This window comes from Phoca vitulina, unplaced genomic scaffold (genome assembly GCF_004348235.1).
Source record: "Phoca vitulina isolate PV1807 unplaced genomic scaffold, GSC_HSeal_1.0 scaffold9, whole genome shotgun sequence".
In the NCBI taxonomy this organism is placed as follows: domain Eukaryota; kingdom Metazoa; phylum Chordata; class Mammalia; order Carnivora; family Phocidae; genus Phoca; species Phoca vitulina.
This window is the reverse complement of record NW_022589712.1, coordinates 31,165,128-31,170,690: the sequence shown is the minus strand read 5'-3', so window position 1 is coordinate 31,170,690 and position 5,563 is coordinate 31,165,128.

Sequence of the window (5,563 nt, the reverse complement as noted above, 5' to 3'; positions counted from 1 at the left end):
TTTGTATTTTTATTTTTTTTTTATTTTTATTTTTTTTTTTAAAGATTTTATTTATTTATTTGACAGAGAGAGAGACAGCGAGAGAGGGAAGAGAAGCAGGGCGAGTGGGAGAGGGAGAAGCAGGCTCCCCGCTGAGCAGGGAGCCCTATATGGGGCTCAATCCCAGGACCCTGGGACCATGACCTGAGCCGAAGGCAGACGCTTAACTGACTGAGCCACCCAGGCGCCCCTGTATTTTTATTTTTTAAGTAAGCTCCACTCCACACCCAGCATGAAGCCTATCACAGGGCTTGAACTCATGACCCTGAGATCCAGACCTGAGGGGAGATCAAGAGTCCGAAGGCACTGAACCACCCAGTTGCCCCCTTAGCAATCTGTATTTTTAAAAGCCCTCTTCCCCTCCCTGCCTTTTTCTTCAGCCTCGGACAATTGTGGATTGTGTTTTCATTTCAAAGACATGATAAAATTATAACTCTAAGGAACAGAGAAAGAATGCAAGTTGGTTTGTTTGTTTTAAAGAAATCTGAGATAAATGCTATTTAAAAAATTATTTCTTTTCTTAGGTACAGGACAATTTTGTTCCAATATTCTGATCTTTTACAGTATCTATAAAGCATTGAGAGGAATAGGCAAGGTTTTGAGATTGGTAAAATAGGTGGGCTTTGACTTGTTTTTAGAGTTGATTTCTAGTTTTGTAGCGATTTTTAAGACAGACAGTTGTCTTTAATTCCCCCAAAGATTTGGATTTCAGCCTGAATATCAAGGGATGGACCTGCCTTTTTAACTAAACTTTATGTGTGTGTGTATATATATATATATACACATACATACACACACCAGGGACATGTTTAACTAAAATGGGAATCAAAAGCTTTATGCCTTGGTAAACTCTGTATAAAGCGTTTTAATAAAAGCTTTTTTCTCTAAGTACATAATTTAACCTTGGGCTTTTATTATATTAGGCCCTGCCATCAGCCTTCCACTGATTAATTGCAGGAGGGCCTAGGAGAAAGTTTGGTCATCTGCCTCCTCTGTGAAAGGGGGCTGGGTTCAAGCGGCCATTTGGCTTGCCTAATAATCATAGGATCAAAGAAACTTCCCTTAGCAGCCAGTCAAGTTCTCTTTGAGTGAAGTTGTGAATAGCCAACCACCTTTTTAATTCCTCTAAATTTGGTAGGATCTTTTGAAAGTGGAGGAAAAGGGGCTTTATAATTTAAAAGATCTGCTGTTGGGCGCCTGTGTGGCTCAGTCGGTTAAGCGACTGCCTTCGGCTCAGGTCATGATCCTGGAGTCCCGGGATCGAGTCCCGCATCGGGCTCCCTGCTTGGCAGGGAGTCTGCTTCTCCCTCTGACCCTCCTCCCTCTCATGCTCTCTGTCTCTCATTCTCTCTCTCTCTCTCAAATAAATAAATAAAATCTTTAAAAAAAAAAAAACATTTAAAAAAAAAAAAAAAGATCTGCTCTTGTTCAAGGGACATGAATTCCCTGTGTGTTGGGGGCGCGTTGGGGCGGGGCTGCGCCATTCAAAGATCTATCTGCCAAGGTCATTGCAGAGAAATGCCTAAAGCTGGCAGAGCCTGATTACAGCAAAGTAAGCCCTACTGGGCGCCTGGGTGGCTCAGTTGGTTAAGCGACTGCCTTCGGCTCAGGTCATGATCCTGGAGTCCCTGGATCGAGTCCCGCATTGGGCTCCCTGCTCGGCAGGGAGCCTGCTTCTCCCTCTGACCCTCCCCCCTCTCATGTGCTCTCTCTCTCTCTCATTCTCTCTGTCTAAAAAAAATAAATAAAAATTTCAAAGTATAAAGACTAATCTTAGTAAGCCCTACTGCCTGTCCCAGGTACTTCTGCTAAACTTTCGGTTTGGCTTCCAGCATTTGTAAGAGTAGTCTGCATACTTTGAACTTGAGATTAAGCTGGAGTACTGTCTAAAAAATCTTGTAGGGAAAGGGAATAGATGGGTCAGATTTTAGGAAGGGAAATTTACAATGGATGTAGACATTAATTTTTGTCTTAAGTCTAATTTCTGTTATCTTGTCAAGGGAGTCCTTAAGGATAGCCTTATGCTAATAAGAACATTGAGAGCTCACCATAAAGAGTTTTTTTTAATTTAGCCAATTTTTTTTTTAAGATTTTATTTATTTGTCAGAGAGCGAGTGAGAGAGAGCACAAGCGGGGGGAGCAGCAGAGGCAGAGGGAGAAGCAGGCTCCCTGCTGGGCAGGGAGCCCAATGCGGGACTCGATCCCAGGACCCCGGGATTAAGACCTGAGCCAAAGGCAGACACTTAACCAACCGAGCCACCCATGCATTCCTTAATTTAGCCAATTGATGAGTAGGATCTTGTTTTTAATATCAATTAATAGCCACTCAAACCAATAAGCCTTTTTATGGTTTGGCCAAAGATACAAGAGATGTCCTAGAGAGGGCATAGCTGGTGAAGCCCCAAAAGTCTACTCCCAAAAATAGTCTAAGAAAGCAAAGACCTTCAGGGACAGGTGGTAAGAATGATGTGGTGTTATCAGCTGTCTCAGGCTCCCACAAAGGTGCGAAGCTTCCACACAGACCTGCCAATCTGTGACAGCTGACAGGTGCTACTGGAATGGATTTTTCTAGCACTAACAAGCAATGAAGGTGGAGACGACCAAGGCCCTTACAGTCTAGGACCTCTTAAGACAAACTCCCCTGAGAGCTGGCACAACTGGGCAAAGAGAATGCTGCTTGTAAATGGGTATCTCCAATCCCCAGTCTATTCAACTGGCCCCCTAAGTACACCCCAGTAAATGCACCTTCCCGAAGGCAGAGACCAGAGAGAATGTTCTCACTGGTCACAAAGCCAAGCTCTTAGTACATAGAACAAGATAAAAGGAAAAACCTCATCTAGTTTTTACACCGGGGACCCACAGCAAAGTATGCCCTCATAGACATTGTCTGATGAGAACTGCGAACTCTATGCTTTATGGTAATCCCCTTTACCTAAAGACACGGACAAAGGAAATCAAAGACCATCTCTGGAAGGAAACAGATCACTAGCCAAACAGTAGTACCCTACCAGATTTTTTACCAAGAGTCGCTAAGCCAAAGGAACTAGTTCCACAAATATTTTCTCCTGCTAATTTAATTTGAGAGAAAGAGAAAAAGACTGTCCTTACTCTCACGCCACCAGATCTCACGGACAGAAACTCTGGGAGGCCAACATGGTAAGAAATCTTACCTTCTGCCGGCTGTATGTCAGATCTCCCAAGATCTTGAAGCTGCAGAATCTTCCCGGGCAAATATCCAGCGGAAGTTAACCCAGCCAGCCACACCAATGGCAGGGGAAGAACAACCTCCTGTGCTTTCTCAAGGATTTCCAGCTGGTCTAAGAATTAAAGGGACATGAGACAGATTCACAGAAGGGGGGGTAAAAAAGTTTTATTACGTGCACACAGAGGCCCCGTAATGACACGGAGACCTAAAGAAATGACCAAGGCAGGCTGTTGTTATATTTTTTAGACAAAGAGGCAATAAATCTGTGAGGAATTGACAGGACAAAGAAAACTTAACTTGGGTAGCTTCAATTAGTAAGGAATTCTAAACAGAATTTGGGCTGGGGTAGTAAATTAATAAAAGGTAACAAGGGTTGTTTATATAGCCTTTTTGACTCTAAATTTCCTATGTCTGGTGATAAGAATCTCTTTACCTCCTGGTAGAGATAGACCGCCTTTTACATAAACAATAAGAAGTCAGTGTTCTTGTTTTTAAGATCTTTTTAAAGATTTTATTTATTTGAGATAGAGCGAGAGTGACAGAGAAAGGGAGAGAGCACAAGCAGGGGGAGTAGCAGGCAGAAGGAGCAGCGGGTTCCCTGCTGAGCAGGGAGCCCAAGGTGGGCTCGATCCCAGAACCCTGAGATCATGACCTGAGCCAAAGGCAGACGCTTAACCAACCGAGCCACTCAGGCATCCCTTAAGATTTTTATTTGAGAAAGAGAGAGAGAGAGAGAACACGAGCAGGGAGGAGAGGCAGAGGGAGAGAGAGAAGCAGACTCTCTGCTGAGCAGGGAGCCCAATGCGGGACTCGATCCCAGGACCCCGGGATCATGACCTGAGCCAAAGGCAGATGCTTAACAGACAGAGCCACCCAGGTGCCCAGAAAAGTCAGTGTTCTTTTTGTATTGGCTGTTTCTTAAGTAACTTTAATTTAAAATAATCAATATGCCAAAGCGGCACATTTTGGAGTGGCCGTCCTTGGCCCCAAGAAATCTTTTATGTGGAGAGAAGACTTGATTAATACCACCAGACTCTGCAAGGATGGAGAGGATTGCCTCTTTAGAGAGAAAATGTGACATCCCACTGCCTGGAGTTGGAAGGAGACCCACAGCATCCGGACCATTCACTGACAGCACCCCAGGTAGCAGGCCCCAAAAGGAGCTCAGCAGGAAATCGTGCCCCGCCCAAGTGGAACGAATGAGAAACAGGGGAAAGGAGGGGAGAACAAAGAGTGAATGGGGTATGCACTGCCTCTCACACTTCTCTATGTCCCTAGCACCTAGCACAGTGCCTGGTACACAAAAGACCTAACATGTCATTTAAGGAATTGCCCCAGGACTGCCACTAGCTTGCCATAGGACTTTGGATACTTTATCTCCTCAGTCATTCCAGCTAACCCAGGTGATCCAGTTGATCCTGCTGATCCAAAGGAGGTCATCCAAAGGAGGTCAATGCACGAAAACCAGTCATGGGATTAGAGGGTTGGAATTTTCAGTCCCACCCCTGACCTCAGGGGAGAGGACAGGGCCTGGAAGTTGCATCAATAGCCAATGGCCAATGATTTAATCAAGTGTGCCTATATAATGAAGGGGTTTGGAGAGCTTCCGGGTGGGTGAACACGTGGAGATGTGGGGAGAGTGGCATGCTTGGAGAGGGCATGGGGCTCTGGGACCCTTCCCTTGCCCTGTGCATCCCTTCTACCTGGCTGTTCCTGAGTTACATCCTTTTTAATTAAACTGATGTTAAAAAGAAAACCACAGGCATCACTTAGGTCCCCAAGTAAGTAAACCAAGACCTAATACCTACCCTATCTGTCATTGCAACACCTTGAGAATGTAACCTTTCACCAATCAACACAGAATTTCCTGGTCAATTCTAGAAAATTTACTGGTAGGCCCCTATCACTACCCTTAGGAAGGCAACCTTGCCTAAACAATGCGTCCCTTGCTAATAAATTCCTTTTTTTTTTTTTTAAGACTATTTATTTGAGAGAGAGAGTGAGAGGGAGAAGCAGACTCCCCGCTGAGCAGGGAGCCCAACATGGGGCTCCATCCCAGGACCCTGAGATCATGACCTGAGCCAAAGGCAGACACGTAACTGACTGAGCCACCCAGGTGCTCCCCCCCTTTTTTTAATGCCTTCTCTCTGCCTTTAAAAAGTGTCACCAGCTACACCCCAAGACCTGACCTTTACTGCTCACTTGCTTATACTCACCAACTCTTGTCCCACGTTTTTCCTTAAGCTCTTCTTTCTAGCTTATCTCTTAACTCAGGTAAATACCAGCCCTCAGGCAATAGTGACTGCCCTGACTAGACCT